Below are 21,110 nucleotides of genomic sequence, written 5' to 3' on the forward strand. Positions count from 1 at the left end.
GCGCTGGGCCGCTAGTATATCCACATTTCAGTATAAAGGGGCAATTACTATATAGGGTAAACCTAGCCGCGGGCACAGGACAGCCTGTAACACAATTATTGGTTCCCCCGTCTTGTCGGACCGAGGTCATGAGGCTGGCGCATGATATCCCTTTTGCGGGGCACCTCGGAGCCGAGAAGACGAGGGAGCGAATATTGGCTCGATTCTATTGGCTCGGTCTTCATACTGATGTGTCGAAATATGTAGCCACATGCCCAGACTGCCAGCGAGTAGCGCCAGGTCGAGTGCGCCCCGCTCCTTTGGTCCCACTGCCGATTATTTCCACTCCGTTCGAGCGCATTGCAATGGACATAATGGGCCCGTTGCTACCTTCTGACTCTGGGTATACGCATATATTAGTAGTGGTGGATTATGCAACGCGATACCCAGAGGCAGTTCCATTGAGGTCCACTAGTGCAGCTGCAATAGCCACCGAGTTAGCGCAGATTATGGCTAGAGTAGGGATCCCCAAGGAGATTTTGACGGATCACGGAACCAATTTTTTGTCCAATACGTTACAGCAGGTGTACAAAATATTAAAAATACGTCCCATCAGGACGTCCGTTTATCATCCACAATCGGACGGTTTGGTTGAACGTTTTAATCAGACCTTAAAGTCGATGCTGAGGCGATTTGTAACACAGGAGCAGAAACATTGGGCATCGCTTCTTCCCTACCTCCTTTTTGCGGTGAGAGAAGTGCCGCAGAGTTCAACGGGGTTCTCCCCCTTTGAGCTCCTGTACGGCCGGCAGCCTCGCGGCATTCTCGACCTGCTGAGGGAGGGGTGGGAGGAGCACAAAGGCTCGTCTAAAAATGTAGTGAAGTATGTGCTCCTACTACGAGATCGCCTGGATTTGGTCGGTCGTTTGGCCCAAGACAACCTCAGATCGGCTCAGCACCGACAACAGCAGCATTACAACAAAAATGCACGGATTCGAACCTTTCGACCAGGGGACAAGGTAATGCTGCTACTTCCCTCATCTGAATCGAAACTGTGTGCTAAATGGCAGGGGCCGTATGAGGTGATTCGGGCTATAGGGAAAGTAAATTATGAAATTAGACAGCCCGATCGCCGAAATGAACGTGAAATTTATCATGTCAATTTATTAAAGCCCTGGCAGGCAAGGGAGGTCTTATTTATAGCCCCAGGCAATATGGAGGATGATTTAGGTCCCTGTCCAGAGACCCCGAGCACAAGAGCGATTTCTATGGGGGAACAATTGGTTCCGGATCAGCAAAGAGAGCTGCGTAAGCTTATTGAGGAGTTCAGCGATGTTTTTTCTGACGTGCCCGGCAGGACAAACTTAGTTGAATATGACATTATCTCTCCACCAGGTGTCACAGTGCGAGAGAGACCGTACCGGATCCCAGAAAGTCGACGAAGTGGCGTTCGCAAAGAGGTATGGGATATGCTCGAGCTTGGGGTGATTGAGCCTTCCAGGAGCGAGTGGTGCAGTCCGATCGTCATAGTGGCTAAGAAAGACGGCACCAACCGCTTCTGTGTGGATTTCAGAAAGGTGAACGCTATTGCTAAGTTCGATGCATATCCCATGCCTCGGGTCGACGAACTTTTAGACAGACTGGGAAAAGCGAGGTTTATTTCCACTCTGGACCTGACGAAGGGATACTGGCAAATCCCTTTAACCCGCAGCTCCAGAGAGAAAACCGCATTTTCAACACCAGAAGGGCTGTTTCACTTTAAAACCATGCCGTTTGGGCTACATGGTGCGCCCGCTGCCTTTCAGAGACTGATGGACCAGGTTTTACGCCCACATCATGAATATGCAGCAGCGTATATTGATGACGTGGTGATATACAGCTCCACCTGGCGAGAGCATTTGGCTAGGGTTGCAGCCGTTCTTCAGTCTCTAAGGGCAGCCCGGCTGACAGCTAACTTGAGGAAATGTGCGTTTGCCAAAACAGAGACTCAATATTTGGGATTTTTAATGGGGAATGGAAGGGTGAGACCTGTAGTCACCAAAATCCAGGCTTTGGTTGATGCAGCGATCCCCAAAACCAAGACTCAGGTGAGGTCACTACTGGGCTTAGCCGGTTATTACCGCCGCTTCATCCCCGAGTACGCCACAGTGGTTAACCCGTTAGTCGACCTCACCAAAAAGAGTGCTCCAAATTTAATTAAATGGTCAGCTGAGTGTCAGGGAGCGTTTGATACTATTAAGCGTACACTTTGCCAGGCCCCCACTCTTATTACTCCAGATTTCACCAAGAGATTCATCCTCCACACCGACGCATCGGATGTAGGTTTGGGTGCAGTCTTGTCCCAAAAAGTAGCTGGAGTAGAGCACCCGATATTATACCTCAGTAAAAAAATGTTACCTCGGGAACGCAACTACTCCGTAGTCGAAAAAGAGTGTTTGGCCATTAAATGGGCTACTCACTCTTTACGATACTACCTGCTGGGACACTCATTTGATCTGGTCACAGACCACGCCCCACTCAAGTGGTTAAGCACAATGAAGGACAGCAATGCCCGGATAACTCGGTGGTATCTGGCATTGCAGCCCTTCATGTACCACATGGTACACCGTGCGGGGAAAGACCACCAAAATGCGGATTATTTTTCCCGGGAGGGGGGAGTAATGGGAAAGGTAGATTTAGCCGAGTGTTCCTTCGGCTCCACTCTGAGCGGTGGGATATGTGACGGAAAGATGAGTTCTGGTGATGAATCTTCCTCCCAACCTGTGAGGGCGCTAAAGAACGGGAGGAGAAGCATCTGGAAGGGCTGGCCTGACAGTTCGTTTCCGGGTCAGGGAAGTGGGTCAGCCTGGATGGAAGCGCGACTCTGTTGTAAGACCGTATTGATTTGAGAGATAAACGAGAGGCAGCTGCAAGTAATAAGGCAGCTGCAACCGTTTACCTAGATATCATGCGGGATTACATATAGGGGCCAGGGTAACGCTGGTCTTTTCCTTCGTTTGGGTAAATGTTCGGAGAGAGAAGGAGCGAGAGAGGAGCTCTCGTTGTTACAGAGAACTGCGTGTTGTGTTTTGTTGTGTTTGTTTGTAATTGTCTGCGTTTTGCACCACCAGACAGTTAACTCACCTGTCCGGAGCTGTCGACCAGGGTCAGCACAATCCGGATCACCACTGCACGGAACCGTCACGAAATACAGTGTCTTCACCCACCACAAGCACGTCTGCACTCACCCAGGACTGGTGACCGTGTGTTCGTTTTGTTCGGGACTGTGTCCGTGTTATTGCTATCTCCGTGCTTTACACATTGTTGTGTATAGCCGGGGATTTATTATTTAACGGTCACCAGACCTGGATTATAAATAAAAGCACCTTTTCACTGGAAACTGTTGTCTGCCTGTCACTCCTGCATCGCATCACCGTTATACCTGTTCCCCTCCACTAGCCACTTTGCCACAGTGTGTAATATATATATTTTGAAAACTAAGGGACTGAGTGTATACTATCCGGCCTTGAACTGTTTTTGAAATGGGACTGTAAGGTTGTACTTTCTTTAAGAGCATACATTTTCTGCAAACTAATTTAATTCATTTTTTCACTTACAACAGAACTCCTATTGATTTTCTTGTTTTTATTTAGAACGAACTGTGCTACTGAACATTCTATTCTAAAGCAGACCTTGCCATAACTTATTTTTTTTGAAGGCAGATTGTGATATTGGATTGAGCTAAATTTTTTTGTGTGTGGATTCTTCCAAAAAAAAGGAGAACAAGATGGGTTAAAAGACTGAAACAGTTGAGGAAGAAACACTTATTTGTAATAAAAAAAAAAAAAAATGTTTACACTTTTTTTGTGTAGTGAAGGTGCTGATATTGTGTATGTGTAACTTGAAATGTTAATTTTGAGTGTTGATGTATTATTCTTAACTGAGCGGTTTATAAGCTGGGAGTATTGTGTAGTTTGGGGTACAACTGATTACTGATATTTTTGTTAATTGGGTAGCTGTCACCTGACAGAAGGGGACTAAATTTAGAGTTCACGCAGGACTTGCATACAGTATTTCTCCAGCTTTTCTCCCTAAGTGGAAATAATTGCTGTTGGTGAAAAAAATAATAACACAGAAATTAAAGGAAAGTTTTAATTTTATTTCATGCTGAAATAAAGATTTTTTTTTCTGTAAATACAGTATAATTGTAAATCTCGAAAAACTACTCACTTCTAAATCTTTTGTAGTCATCTTTGTATTACTTTAGTATAAATACATGTTAATTTGGATTCATATGTTGTTTTTTTCTGACTTTATGTGAACAAAAAGACCGTTTTCTCATTGGAAATAGGTACATTTCAAAATATCACTGTCCTGGTCACAAAAGCAAAGTTTGTGGGGAATAATAGCCATTTTCTATACTTTTGAGGCATAAGCAATTAGGAAATAACACTTACTACCCAGAAACCAAAATAAAAAAAAACATGTTTTGTTACACAGTGAAATCAGACGATGGAAAACCACAACCATATCCTTTAAATGAAAACATACACCAATAAATCATTTATTGCTTTATTTTAATTTTAAAAGTTGTTTGAGTTAATGTAAATGTTTGTGTAAATAATGTATTAAGTAGGCTAAAGATAATTGAAGGCCTGAAGCAACTAATCACTAAATTGATAGTAGCCATAAAGTAATATAATAAAATACAACATAAACATTTGGTTGTAATTATGGAATTAAATTTACACTGACCTCATAAAAAGGTAAAGTGTATTTGATTAGTTTATATTATGGAAATATGTAATTACTAATTATTTCAACATTGCAAAACACAAGCAAAGCAAATGGATGGAGATGCAGGTGGATCACATTAGTTTTCTGCAAAGCTAGGTCTTAGTTGGTGCTTATCGAGAGCCAAGTTCAAAGCAGCATGAAGTTCAACATCTACAGATCAGGATCAATCTGTTACAAAGGGTCATAAAAGATAAGCTTGCAACATTGCACAGAGCTGAGCGACTACAGAAATGCTACAAAAAGAAAGCGTGCAAGAACGAAGATATTCACCAATGAGAAAAATGGCACACTAAAATCAAATAAGTTTGAGCTGGAGAGGTATTTGGAGGAAACACATAGATTAATAAATGCAGGAGCCTATGTCAATTCCTTCAGATATCCCACCTATCAATCCACCCAAATACCAAATGGAGGACTGTGCACCTAAGTGGAAAGTAGAGCAAGCTGTGAAAAAAGCAAGGGCATCATCATCTCCAGGGCCTAATGGAGTTCCATACAGAGTATACAAGAGTGCTTCTTGAGTTCTACGAATCCTGTGGAAATTGATGCAAGTGGCATGGGGGAAAAACAGGTTGTGCCAAGAGAATGGCGCCGAGCAGGTGAAGTCTTTATTCCAAAAGATAAGGATTTTACAAGCATCGGTCAGTTTTGGTATATTTCCCTATTAAACTTAGAAGGCAAGATTTTCTTTAGCATTATTGCTCAGCGATTGTCAATCTACTTATTAAAGAACTGCTTCATTGACACTTCAATACAAAAAGCAGGAATTCCAGGTTTCCCAGGATGCTTAGAACTCATCAGCGTAATCTGGCAACCAATTCAATCAGCAAAAAAGGAGAGGAAGGAGGTCCATGTGACATTCTTGGATTTGGCTAATGCACATGGTTCAGCGCCACATGAACTTCTTTGGGCACTATTAAATCAAGGAGCATATGGTTTATTTAGATTTCCAGAAAGCTTTTGACAAAGTCCCGCACAAAAGATTAATTCTCAAACTGAACGCAGTTGGGATTCAAGGAAACACATGTACATGGATTAGGGAGTGGTTAACATGTAGAAAACAGAAAGTACTGATTAAAGGAGAAACCTCAGAATGGAGTGTGGTAACCAGCGGTGTACCACAGGGATCAGTATTAGGTCCTCTGCTATTCCTAATCTACATTAATGATTTAGATTCTGGTATAGTAAGCAAACTTGTTAAATTTTCAGATGACACAAAAGTAGGAGGAGTGGCAAACACTGTTGCAGCAGCAAAGGTCATTCAAAATGATCTAGACAAGATTCAGAACTGGGCAGACACATGGCAAATGACATTTAATAGAGAAAAGTGTAAGGTACTGCACGCAGGAAATAAAAATGTACATTATAAATATAATATGGGAGATACTGAAATTGGAGAAGGAATCTATGAAAAAGACCTAGGAGTTTTTGTTGACTCAGAAATGTCTTCATCTAGACAATGTGGGGAAGCTATAAAAAAGGCTAACAAGATGCTCGGATACATTGTAAAAAGTGTTGAATTTAAATCAAGGGAAGTAATGTTAAAACTGTACAATGCACTAGTAAGACCTCATCTTGAATATTGTGTTCAGTTCTGGTCACCTCGCTATAAAAAAGATATTGCTGCTCTAGAAAGAGTGCAAAGAAGAGCGACCAGAATTATTCCGGGCTTAAAAGGCATGTCATATGCAGACAGGCTAAAAGAATTGAATCTGTTCAGTCTTGAACAAAGAAGACTACGTGATGACCTAATTCAAGCATTCAAAATTTTAAAAGGTATTGACAGTGTCAACTTTTTCAGCCTGAAAAAAGAAACAAGGACCAGGGGTCACAAATGGAGTTTAGACAAAGGGGCATTCAGAACAGAAAATAGGAGGCACTTTTTTACACAGAGAATTGTGAGGGTCTGGAATCAACTCCCCAGTAATGTTGTTGAAGCTGACACCCTGGGATCCTTCAAGAAGCTGCTTGATGAGATTCTGGGATCAATAAGCTACTAACAACCAAACGAGCAAGATGGGCCGAATGGCCTCCTCTCATTTGTAAACTTTCTTATGTTCTTATAAGAGATATTATGGGGAAAGTTCAGCATGGAAAAGGAGGATTTGGTCTCAGTTCAGCTCCTCCTACATGGCACAAGAGTGTGGAACAACGCAAGATCGGCTGGTAAGACCTATGGAGAGTGGAACAGAGCAGGATCAGTTTCCTCATCAGATCAGTATATGATGTTCTCCCATCATCATAGAACCTAAACTACTGGGTGGGTGAGGATGTCTCATGTCCTTTGTGTTTGTGGCACACTCAACACACAACCTGGTTTCTCAGATGTTGGGTTCAGTGGCCAAGAGTTGCGTCGCACAGTGAACTTATCTGAAGTGGTAGAAAGGAGCAGCAACTGGTTGTGGCTGAGACGGAAAGATTCTGGATGGGGATCTCAAGCACAATAGAAAGAAATTAACGCTGATGTACAGGTAATTATGCTGGGCTGAGATGAGTGGGGGATGGAGGGGGGTGATGCTGGGATACCAGAGTCACTGTTGAGCCCTCTTGAGGTGTTTTGGACTAGTCAACGAAACAAAGGATGGAAGGTGCCCACTTGAAGCCCCCAGAGATGTACCCTACTTAGCTCAATCCAGACGGTTGTTATGCTGATGCGCTGGGGAGACCGCAATGGGTTGATCCCTGGAGCCAGCATCTCAGCCGTTGTCTGTGCTGATGTGCTGGGGAGGCAAAATGGGCTGATCCCTGGAGTCAGCATTACACTTCAGCAATCAACACCTAACAGAAGGATATCTACATCATCAAATGGAAAATACCATAAATGGATTGAGATGCAGATGGATCACATTAGTTTACTGCAAAGCTACATCTTAGTTGGTGCTTATCTTGGCGAGAGTCGAGTTCAAATCAACATGAAGTTCAACATCTACTCTCATTTAACCTCTTAGTCCCCCCTGTTCCACTGGCGGAACATGGTACTGCAATTAAATGTTATATTTCAAAAATCATCTGTAATATTATTACAAAATCAAAACTGCAAAAAAAAATATATCAGACTCCAATATCAGAAACGTTGTTTTCCTACCGTGAAACAGCGAAGGAATTTTCAAATTCGCCAATTCACTGCTGAAATATTCCCTTCGCAATGTGTCTAGTACCTCACGGCTGAAATACAACTCTGAACGACTAGCTGTGCTTTTCCCTGCTCTGGCCTTACATTTATCTGATGGTGAAATCTTCCTGATCACGTTGTAGGGGAGGTCACAAGCTGTCCAATCATACCTTGACTTTGTTTGTAGCCTAATCCATTGAAGAGTAATCGATGTGCGTATGTAAAGAAGACACATATTTGCAAGTGAGGGCGCAGCATTAAGCAGATAGGATCAAGGTTTGTTACCATTTTCTGATAATTTTTTAAATTGTAAAATTTATGAAATCGAATGAAATGGCGAGCAGTGTTCCAAAGCATCCCAAAAGAAGTCTATTCAGTCTTTTTGAAGTTTTGGAGGAGATGGATAATAGTGAAAGTGACGGCGAAAATGAGATTTGGAGAGCGCTGATTCAGCATCTGTGAAGCAGCGTTTGAAGATGGATTGGAGCCTCTTCAGGATTTGTAAGTATAATGGATCCACACTACATTTATTATTATTATTATTACGTGTAATTTTCAATATGCATTTTTACTGTAAATGTTATTAGAAAATGCAACCATTTGACTCTCAAGGGGCACATAGAAGTAACATTTTTAACAATTTTTATTGCATTGTAAAGAGCAACACCATGTCTCATCTGTACAGTGCTGCTGTATACGGTCCCTGATCTTTACGATGCAATACAAGTTGCAAAAAGTAATTGTTGCTTCTCGGCCATCTTTATTATTTTCTCATTGATGTTCATTGATTTAGATTATTGCATGGGAGTGTTTAGCAAACTTTTTTTTTTATATTTCCATGATTACAAGGAGTGATGTTACTCATTTAGAGACAGTGTAGGTTTCTTAGCCTGTGGCAGAGCAAAGCTCTGCCCTTTTTAAATTGGCAGGGATGGGGTTAATTTTCCCTACTTGCCAGGGTTTATTATGTTCAGGTGGCTGGGGTTGATTAGTTGATTAAATGATTAACTTATTTAACGATCAATCAGCGCCCAGCCACCTGACATAAAAGGAGGCCTCTGCTTCTCATTTGGGGAGGAGGGAGTTGAGGAAGCAGGTTGGTGGGTTGTGGTGTGTGTTTTTGAAAGTTTGAATCCAGTGAAGGCATTGCCCAGCCTGGAAACCTTGTTTTTGTAAGTTTTGTTTTTTTGTATTGCTTTATTTGTGTTTCAATCCCTTTATTTTGCCCTTGTGCATGTTTATTTTGTGTTATTTATAATAAAATTAGTATTTTTTGAACTGCAGACTGTCTCTAGGACTGGGACTGTTACAACAATCACTCACTCAGTTCCTTGCCACATGTCAATCAAAGTGAAGATGAAAGGAACTGAGGTGTTCAGTCTGGCAGCCTGATTTAGAGCAGCAAAGGTGTCTGCAATTCTTCTTCTTCACATTTATCAGACGCCTTTATCCGGTAATTAACATATGTTCACCTGTCAGCAGTGCTTGAATAAGTGTAACCACTTTATTTTGAAAAAAAATCCTCCTCATTATTTTGCTTCTTGACATTTACATACTTTCAAGCAAGTGAGTAACAAAAATAGTCAGGTACTGAAAACTCAGAGCTACAAAAATCTCAATAGCAACATTCTCCTGCACAAACCCACAGTTATGTGAGAGCAATGTGCCTGACAGTTGTGGCATATGAACTGGGAGTATTTGTCATGCATACTCATCATGGATATATTTCGGGCACCCCAAAGCTTTCCAAAAAGGCCGCATTTTGAATGAAATATTGGACAAATAAGTAAAAAAAGAGGATTACAAAATCTAATTCATGTGGCAGTGTATAGCATGTGAGGTGCCAAAAGGTAACCTCCCTTTTAGAACTTGCTCAAGAAACTAGTGTATGACTGGCCATAAAGATTTACACAATATTCATTTTTGGAGCGGTTTGGGGACCCTTGGGCCTAGCTTTGTAAAAACTCATGTAGAATTTTATCCCTTTAATCAATCAGTTTATAATTTGTATCCAGTGTAGTAGACATGTTGGGGAAGGACTGGAAAAAAATCAGGCTCTTTTCATGTGCTACAAGGTGAAAACATGACGATAGAATATAAACAAATGAAAAGCATTTCTTGGTTTTTATATATTTTTTTCTGGGTATCTCCTTCCAGTGTGGTACTGAATAAGACTTTAAATCTGTCCTAATGGCAAGGGGGTTTCCTTGCATTCAAGCCCTGAACCATGCCTGTGCTGTCTATACTTTGGAAGATAATGTGATTTATTTAAGGCCATAGCCCTCCAGGCGGAAATTGCCTGTGGGAGGTTGGGGGTTTAACAGGTTAATGGAAATATTATTAAAAGTAATTAAAAAAAAGTGAAAACATTGTAACAAATAATGATTCTTTAGTCAATTTCAGGTCCAAAGTCTATCTTTATTACAATAATAGATGATCAAAGACAATTAAACAAGGTTAACCAACACTTTAACAGGTCACTGTGGGCCACGAACTACGCATCTAAAACAATAACAAAAATAAATCTCAGGGTGGAACTAGAAAGAAATCTCAGGTTAAAACTAAACTGTTTACTCGTTTCTCTCTCTGCTTCCAACAACAAACACTCCCCGTCACTGGTCTTCAGAACAATCCATTCCCGCCTCGACCAATCACCAGCAGTTCCAGTGGTCCGTGCCTGTCGCCTATAGGCTGCTGGACTGATGTGAAACACAGCCCCTCCCACCCCAAGCTTTACTGTACTTCACAGACCCCACATACGTTAAATATATTACGTAGTTTCTTTAACGTACTTTCAAATTAAACATCAAACATTTAACTGTACTAACTCAGTGTCCTATTAATGTACCTTTGTGTACTTATATTAATATAGGCCTATTTTTAATTTTTGTATTTTTATTTTTTTTAAATCATAGTACTCACGGGACTCTCTGGTAAGTAAAACTACTGTTAAATTTTTGTCCAGCTATTCCAGTATAACTGTAAAAAAGGGGAAGGGATAGTATGGCTTGACTGAAGGAGGGGTGAGGATTGAGTCATGGAGGGGTGAGGTCTGATGTCTGATGATTGAGTCAAGGAGGGGTGAGGATTGAATCGAGGAGGGGTGAGGTCTGAGGATGTCCTAAAATGGAACGCCATATATTTGCCCAAAATGCAAATTCTGACCTTCAAAGCAGAGGCTCCCTTTCCTCCCTTCAGAAGACAGGCCTCTTGTCTCTCACACGGGGTGACAAACTCCATATACATCCAGCAGGCTATGCATTTTTTGTTTGACTTGTTTATATTAATCACATTTTGAATTGAGCGTTGGTTTGATCTCTTTAATGAGTGTGTGTATTTCACATTCTTTTTTCTTTGCTATTTATATATTTTATATTTGTTTTCTTGTGCTTTGATGCATGTTTGTAACTTTGTCTGCTATACGAGGGAGCCCAGGATGTGCTATTAAATTGCAGGCGGTGCCCTACTTGTAGAGAGAAGAGAATTCCTCTGCCGGCTTTAAATTGAATAATTAACACCTTTTATTTCACATACCTGTCTTCCACCAAGGGATTATATATGATTGATCCTGTTGGTTTGAGGGACATTAGATGAAGTCGCATTTGTTGTCAGCATGCATGCAAATTAATTTGTGTATGCCTAGTTTATTTTTCCCCCATCTTTGAATCTTGTCACATTTCAGTGGTTTTGTATTGAAATGCAATAATGAAAACATCTACGAAAGACCTGATTTCTCTAGACAGTAGTGTGTACTTAAGGCTAAACTTTTGAAGAATAAATTATGAAGTAAAAGTGAACTTAGTTGAGGACACTGCTGTTTTAAATAACTTATGCTCCGAATGTATACAATACATTTTTCATTCTTGTATAAGAACCTGTTGCTGAGCATCTCAGCCTTCATATATCTTAACTTTAGGTCTACTATACTTTTTTTTTTTTGGTTTATTTATTAGTTTAATATAATGTCAATGAGAACTTATTTTTTTGCGTCCTCCGCACATGATTACACATATTGCAAGTTAAACGGAGACAGTATTCTGCTGTGTTAATGTAGTACCCAGATAACCAGCAAGCATTGGGCTAACGTTGGCAGTAACTTGGTTTGATTCAACATTGGTTGCGGTTGGTGAGCTGCAGTTGAGCCAACAATGGTAGTAACGCTTTATATTGTGTGGCATAAATTAATATTAAATAGATATGCAATTGCATATGAAACTGTTAAAATAATATTCAATAAACATTAAATAGCTGGCTTCTTGCTAAATGTTAACCAAATGTCAAATGAAAATGAATTTGCATATCGCATCCATTTATAATACGTTTTGTTACCCTCAAATCTGTAATAATTTCCCATTGTTTACATGTTTTTAAATGAAAATACATTGGTAGGCAACTGAAATATTGAGAAATAATTAAATACAGTACATTTAAAGTTAGCAGGAGTAGTTGGAATTTACTTTTTTAAATTTATTAAAACGCATTTGTATTCTGTTTGCCTATAAAACAAACCCTAAGTGACGCTGTTTGATTGGATTCCTTCTTGATTACTCTTCAGGTTTTAATTAAACCTGAAATATGTTTAAATGTGTATCAGCCTCCTCCATTTCACTGGTTGAGTGAGATTGATTCATTTGAATCTAATTTTTCAGTATAATTTATAATCTCAGTAGGAAAATAATAGGCTACGTTTGTATTTTGAAACCTTCACAATGTAGTAATAGGAACATGACAAGCAGTTTTGTGAGGAAATAAGATGCATATAATTGAATATAATCTATATGGCTCTATTGAGCCTTCATTGGGTGCAGTAGTTACTGAATTGAACGCATGTGTGTAATGAATTTGTTCCAGTGCGTATATGGAATCTATAACAAAAATAAATAAATAAATAAATTAGAAAAACGCAACAGCCATTTAAAGTGGTGATATCAAACACAAAAACCCAAGTTAAGAGAAGCAATTGTGGCAACCTTACCTACCATCAAGCAAATAGGCACAATTGGAAAGGTGCTGGTGCCCAACATTCACACAAATGTTGCTTCTAACTTTTTTTTTGATCACTCCACTTTACATTTGAAATGCTCATTCCCTTATCGGCTGGGTTGTAACCAGAAAAAAGATGCTGAGACTCATGTGCCAAGGAAAGTGCTCAGCACAGACTGAAGTGTTCTTAGTTATCCTTACAAGAACTACTACAAAGAGAAAGACAGACAGGGAATGGGAGAGACATCATCACAGGTGCAAACAAGTATGCTTTGAGAAGACACACGGACAACATGCAGGTAAGGCACAGGTAGATTAGAGCACACATAGACATTTAGCCCATACATACAAGAATACCTGAAAGAGCATGAAGCCATATATTGCCAACAATGAAGATGATGAACAAGACCAATAATAGCAACGAGTGCAAGGGATAATGAGAATGCAAGGTAAGTGTATGGGAAGTGACAGTTCATGGGACAGATATTGCAGAGCCAGGGCTGGGGTGTTGAAGCCTTTTTTTTAGTTGTGCATTGTCAGTGTTTTTTTTGTTGCAGATGTGACTTTTGAGCTGATAAGGGAATGGTCACAATCCTCTTGAAGTTGTAGAAAGAATATTTCAATTTAAAGTGGACCAATCAAAAAAAGAAGCCAAGTTAAATGCAATAATTGTGTGAATGTTGGGTCAAAGCACCTTTCCAAATGTGCCTGTTTGCCCTAGCTCTCCTAACTAGGGCTTTTGTGTTTGATATCACCACTTTTAGCGGCTGTTCTGTTTTTCTAACTGGTTTTTGTTTATAGATATCGCTTCTTTTTTTTACTTCATCAAATAATGAATAAAGCAAGGGAAATATATTAAAGAATGTGTACGGTAAATAGACAGATGAGAGTAATAGTTAGAGTAATATAACAGAAATTAGAAGATTTTAAAGTAAAATAATGGTAGAAGGGACTTTTGGACAGTATTGAATGTGTAAACATTGTGTTCTTTTAGCTGCAAATGTACACCCATGAGTGGTGAAAACAATGTCTATTTGGCTAGGTATTGATATTTACGTAGGTACAAAACAACAATGTTATGAACAATTAAAAAGATACATGTTCATGTCAGTGCTAAAGGGTAGAATACTAACACATTTTAATCCTGAAAAAATATATATTCTCCTTGTTGTAGAGGTGTGTGACGGAAATATGAGTTCTGGTTGGAAATCTCCCTCCGTGCCCTCACAGGTCGGAAGTAGCGAAAGGGAAAGTCTTTCGGCGGGCTGGACGGACAGTTCATTTCCAGGGTCGGGAAGTCGGTCAGCCTGGAAGAAGGCGAGACTCAGTTGCAGTGAACGTATTGACCTGGAGGGTAAATGAGGTAGCAGCTGCAAGTAATAAAAGCAGCTGCAATTGTTTACCAAGGGGTCATGCGTGATAGCATAAAGGGGTTGGAGAATTGTTAATCTTTTCCTTCGCTTGGGTTTGGTGTAAGAAGTGGGATATGGATCGCAACGCACTAGCAGAGCTAGTGGAGGTGCTGGATAGCAGACGGGACACAGGACAGAGGAGTGCTACACTGCGCTTATTGAAAGGGTTGGGCTGGTATTTTCCACAGCGTCAACCCCTACCGCAACACCAGTAATGTCGGCACTGAAGACCCAGAGGCATACCTGCTGGCATTTGAGAGGATGGCTACCACCGCGTCATGGCCACGGGAGCTCTGGGCAAAGCAGCTGGGACCCTGCCTGATTGGGGAGGCTCAGGCAGCCTACCAGACTATGAGCAATTTCAATGCTGCTAGCTATGACCTGGTCAAACTGTCCGTTCTCCGCAGCCTCAACATCACGACAGAGACCCACTGGGTACGGTTTAGGGAGTTCCAAAGATCCCCAAAGACATGCCCCAGGGTGGTTGCGGAGCGGTTGTGGGACCACGTGGTATACTGGCTGACCCCAGAGAAAAAAAACATCCTGCAAATCTCGGAAGTCGTGGTGGTGGAGTAATTCCGCCATGTGGTTCGGCGCCGATACCCAAGTCTGGATACGGCACCACAACCCCAACTCCCTGGAAGCCTCCCTAAAACTGGCAGAGGATTATGAGGAATCCCTGGTCTCCACCCGGATTAGAATACTGTCGACCCTCTCCTCCACTATCACCTGTACCAGCAGTCCCGGGACCCAGACCTCCAAGACTGCCGACCCCAATGGGCCCCCTTGCTTCCTCTTCAATGAGGTTTGCCCCCAGCTGGGGTAGAGGTGCTACCCCTGCCCCGTTGCCTTACTCACAACGAGACAAACACCTAACCACTGCAACCAACCGGGACATCTGGCCATGTCATGTCCTGCTGCCATGGAGTGTGACGTGGCCGCGTGTAATTGGGCACCTGAGGTAAGCGTGGGGAAAATGTCGAGAGGGGCCTTGTATGATTGTAGTTTTAAGCAATGTGAAAACTCATGCATTAGTGGACACAGGATGTGAGCAAACCTTAATGAGAACATCTATCTTGGGTGGTGTGTTGTGGCGGCCACAAGGTCAAGTGGCCATCTCCTGTATCCATGGAGATACGGCAGCATCCACCACACAAAGTATATTTATCAGTAGGACCAATAAAATGACACCTGGTCGTAGGGGTGGCGGAAAGGTTGCCACATCCAGTTATTCTGGCCTGAGACTGGCCAAAATGTAAAGAATTAATGCAAATAATGGCAGGCTCAGTCGCACACTTTGTTATTTAGAAACTGCTAACCAAGATCATGCAACAGTCTCTTGACACAGGGGTTGTACCGACAGACTGGAAAATTGCAAAAGTAATACTGATCCACAAAAAGGGAAACAGAACTGAACCAGTTAACTACAGACCAATAAGCCTGACTTCTATTATATGCAAACTTATGGAAACTATAATAAGATCGATAATGGAAAATTACCTACATGGTAACAGTATCCTGGGAGACAGTCAACATGGTTTTAGGAAAGGGAGATCGTGTCTAACTAACCTGCTTGATTTCTTTTTGAGGATGCAACATCGATAATGGATAATTGCAAAGAATATGACATGGTTTATTTAGATTTCCAGAAAGCTTTTGACAAAGTCCCACATAAAATTAATTCTCAAACTGAATGCAGTAGGGATTCAAGGAAACACATGTACATGCATTAGGGAGTGGTTAACATGTAGAAAACAGAAAGTACTGATTAGAGGAGAAACCTCAGAATGGAGTGTGGTAACCAGTGCAGTACCACAGGGATTAGTATTAGAACATAAGAACATAAGAAAGTTTACAAACGAGAGGAGGCCATTCGGCCCATCTTGCTCGTTTGGTTGTTAGTAGCTTATTGATTCCAAAATCTCATCAAGCAGCTTCTTGAAGGATCCCAGGGTGTCAGCTTCAACAACATTACTGGGGAGTTGATTCCAGACCCTCACAATTCTCTGTGTAAAAAAGTGTCTCCTATTTTCTGTTCTGAATGCCCCTTTTTCTAAACTCCATTTGTGACCCCTGGTCCTTGTTTCTTTTTTCAGGCTGAAAAAGTCCCTTGCGTCCACACTGTCAATACCTTTTAGAATTTTGAATGCTTGAATTAGGTCGCCACGTAGTCTTCTTTGTTCAAGACTGAACAGATTCAATTCTTTTAGCCTGTCTGCATATGACATGCCTTTTAAATCCGGAATAATTCTGGTCGCTCTTCTTTGCACTCTTTCTAGAGCAGCAATATCTTTTTTATAGCGAGGTGACCAGAACTGAACACAATATTCAAGATGAGGTCTTACAAGTGCATTGTACAGTTTTAACATTACTTCCCTTGATTTAAATTCAACACTTTTCACAATGTATCCGAGCATCTTGTTAGCCTTTTTTATAGCTTCCCCACATTGTCTAGATGAAGACATTTCTGAGTCAACAAAAACTCCTAGGTCTTTTTCATAGATTCCTTCTCCAATTTCAGTATCTCCCATATGATATTTATAATGTACATTTTTATTTCCTGCGTGCAGTACCTTACACTTTTCTCTATTAAATGTCATTTGCCATGTGTCTGCCCAGTTCTGAATCTTGTCTAGATCATTTTGAATGACCTTTGCTGCTGCAACAGTGTTTGCCACTTTTTTGTGTCGTCTGCAAATTTAACAAGTTTGCTTACTATACCAGAATCTAAATCATTAATGTAGATTAGGAATAGCAGAGGACCTAATACTGATCCCTGTGGTACACCGCTGGTTACCACACTCCATTCTGAGGTTTTTCCTCTAATCAGTACTTTCTGTTTTCTACATGTTAAACACTACCCTAATCCATGTACATGTGTTTCCTTGAATCCCAACTGCGTTCAGTTTGAGAATTAATCTTTTGTGCGGGACTTTGTCAAAAGCTTTCTGGAAATCTAAATAAACCATGTCATATGCTTTGCAATTATCCATTATCGATGTTGCATCCTCAAAAAAATCAAGCAAGTTAGTTAGGCACGATCTCCCTTTCCTAAAACCATGTTGACTGTCTCCCAGTACCCTGTTACCATATAGGTAATTTTCCATTTTGGATCTTATTATAGTTTCCATAAGTTTGCATATAATAGAAGTCAGGCTTACTGGTCTGTAGTTACCTGGTTCAGTTTTGTTTCCCTTTTTGTGGATCGGTATTACGTTTGCAATTTTCCAGTCTGTCGGTACCACCCCTGTGTCAAGAGACTGCTGCATGATCTTGGTTAGCGGTTTGTAAATTACTTCTTTCATTTCTTTGAGTACTACTGGGAGGATCTCATCCGGGCCCAGGGGATTTGTTTATTTTAAGAGCTCCTAGTCCCTTTAACACTTCTGCCTCAGTTATGCTAAAGTTATTTAAAACTGGATAGGAACTGGATGACATGTGGGGCATGTTGTCATTATCTTCCTTTGTAAAAACTTGTGAAAAGTAATCATTTAACATATTTGCTATTTTTTTTTCTTCCTCTACGATTTTGCCATTTGTATCTCTTAAACATTTAATCTCCTCTTTGAATGTTCTCTTGCTGTTGTAATATTGGAAAAACATTTTGGAATTGGTTTTAGCTCCCTTAGCAATGTTCATTTCTATTTCTCTCTTGGCCTTTCTAACTTCCTTTTTGACTTGCATTTGCAGTTCTGTGTACTCTTTCTGTGTACTTTCTTTTTGGTCCTTTTTTAATGCTCTGTAAAGTGCCTTTTTTCGCTGAATATTTTTTTTAATTGATCTATTAAACCATTTTGGCAATTTAGTTTTACATTTAGATTTGTCTACTTTAGGGATATAATTGTTTTGCGCCTCTAGTACTACGTTTTTGAAGAACAACCATCCTTCTTCTGTGGGTGTTTTCTCTATTTTACTCCAATCTACTTCTGTTAGTCTCTGTTTCATGCCTTCATAGTTTGCTTTTCTAAAATTGTAAACCTTGGCTTTAGTCTTTACTTTTGAGGATTTAAAAAACACTTCAAATGAGACCATGTTGTGGTCTGAGTTTGCCAGTGGTTCTCTGACCTCTGTTTTAGTTATTCTATCTTCGTTATTTGAAAAGACTAAATCAAGGCATGCCTCCCCTCTAGTGGGTGCCTTCACAAATTGTGAAAATTAGGTCCTCTGCTATTCCTAATCTAAATTAACGACTTAGATTCTGGTGTAGTAAGCAAACTTCTTAAATTTGCAGACGACACAAAAATAGGAGGAGTGGCAAACACTGTTGCAGCAGCAAAGGTCATTCAAAATGATCTAGACAAGATTCAGAACTGGGCAGACACACGGCAAATGACATTTAATAGAGAAGTGTAAGGTACTGCATGCAGGAAACAATGTGCATTATAAATATCATATGGGAGATAATGAAATTAAAGAAGGACAATATGAAAAAGACTCTATGAAAAATACCTTTTTGTTGACTTCATCTAGACAATGTGGGAAAGCTATAAAAAAAGACCAATAAGATACTCGGATATATTGTGAAAAGTGTTGAATTTAAATCAAGGGAAGTAATGTTAAAACTGTACAATGCATTAGTAAGACCTCATCTTGAATATTGTGTTCAGTTCTGGTCATCTCACTACAAAAAGGATATTGCTGCTCTAGAAAAAGTGCAAAGAAAAGCGACCAGAATTATTCCGGATTTAAAAGGCATGTCATATGTAGACAAGCTAAAAGAATTGAATCTATTCAGTCTTGAACAAAGAAGACTACACGGCGACCTAATTCAAGCATTCAAAATTCTAAAAGGTATTGACAATGTCGACCCAAGGGACTTTTTCAACCTGAAAAAAGAAACAAGGACCAGGGGTCACAAATGGAGATTAGCCAAAGGGTCATTCAGAACAGAAAATAGGAGGCAGTTGCTTACACAGAGAATTGTGAGGGTCTGGAACCAGCTCCCCAGTAATATTATTGAAGCTGACACCCTGGGATCCTTCAAGAAGCTGCTTGATGAGATTCTGGGATCAATAAGCTACTAATAACCAAACGAGCAAGACGGACCAAATGGCCTCATCTCGTTTGTAAACTTTCTTATGTTCTTACACGTAAACATGGCAGAAAAAAAGAAAAAGGAACAAATTGGTGATGTGTTTCTTTTTCAAGCCAAAATGTTTTCTCATATTTTCCATCCTAGAAAAACAAATAGAGAGAAGTCCGCAAAATAGGAGGGAGCATCTTTGCGACAAGGCTGGGGTCTAGTGGGAGAGTGCTTAAATGGTAACAAACGCCAGTCAAAAGGAGTCAGAAAGCAGTGTGACCGAGAGGACGAAGTTATTGGACAGTTATAGGGTAGATGCTACTCCGGCCCCTCTCAATATACCGGACATGTGATACTCAAGCGCGGACATAGTGTGGGGCCAACACAATGACCCGTCACTAGTGCACGCTTGGGAACAATTCCAGTCTATTGAACTTATGGATGCTGATGGTGCTGGGGTGCTAGTATATCCACACTTCAGTATAGGGTAAATCTAGCTGGATACCCAGAAGCAGTTTCATTGAGATCCACTACTGCCGCTGCAATAGCCACTGAGTTAGTACAGATTATGGCTAGAGTAGGGATCCCCAAAGAGATCTTGGTATCAATTTTTTACGTCTAACACGTTCCAGCAGTTATATAAAATAAAAAAAAAACTTCTTCCCTACCTCCTTTTTGCAGTGAGAGAGCTGCCCCAGAGTTCGGCAGGGTTCTCCCCCCTCGAGCTCTTGTATGGCCGACTGCCTCGCAGCATCCTCAATATGTTGAGAGAGAGGGGTGGGAGGAGCACAAAGGCTCATCGAAAAATGTAGTGAAGCATGTGCTCCTATGTGGCGGAGTGTCCCGCCCCTTTATGTTTATTAGTGTTTTATGTTGTAAATATGTTTATTAGTGTTTTATGACTCGGGAGCGATGAAGACGAACACACGCCATCAGTCGACCGCTTCTTTACACACTGCAGATTCACCATGCAGCCGCCCAGGAGCTATAGCATAGGAGGACAATGCAGCTAACAGGCAAGCCCACAGGAGCCGGGCCAGACTACAGGGGTCGCTGGTGCACGGTGAGCCAAGGATACCCTGGCCGACCTAGACCCCTCCCACCCCCTGGCGACGCTCAGCCAATTGAGCGCCGCCTCTTGGGAACTCCCATCCGCGGTCGGCTGTGGAATAGCCCAGACTTGAACCGGCACCGTACAGGCTATAGGGCGCATCCTGCACTCACGCAGAGCGCCTTTACTGGATGGGCCACTTGGGAGCTCCCCCGGGCAATTGCACTTTCATTAATTCATGTGCAGTTGTACCGAGACTCCAGTTGAATGATTGATTAGCAATCGAGTCTCGGTACAGCTGCATAAAAGCAGCATGTTTTCACTCACTCTGAGTTGTGTGTTCGGATTTGGAGAACTGGTGAGAGAGGAGAGTTAAATTAAAATAATATAGCAATTGCTACAGTGTGCTGGCTGAAAACCAACATGGTACTTGTTTGTGGGTTCGTCCACGTGTTTTCTGTTTTGTCTGTATTTCTTTGGCCATTGTGCCCTTTAATTTCAGTGTTATGTGTTTTGTTTAACTCTTTTTGTTTGTATTATTATTTAATAAAACAATGGACGCCATAGCGTCTTAGGTTCACCGCCATCACGTTTTGGTTTGTGTTCTGACGTCACCACTACTGTCATCCTGGTCACATGTGGGATAAACCCAGCCTCCACAAGTCAGGCCAGGGAAGGATTGGGAAAATGGAAAGAAGTGGCTGGAGAAAGCAGCAGCAGGAGGTGCAGCAACAGCAGCACGGGGCCGGTCGCAGGTTTCCTTGCATCTCTACC

This window comes from Polyodon spathula, chromosome 6, assembly GCF_017654505.1.
Source record: "Polyodon spathula isolate WHYD16114869_AA chromosome 6, ASM1765450v1, whole genome shotgun sequence".
Taxonomy (NCBI): domain Eukaryota; kingdom Metazoa; phylum Chordata; class Actinopteri; order Acipenseriformes; family Polyodontidae; genus Polyodon; species Polyodon spathula.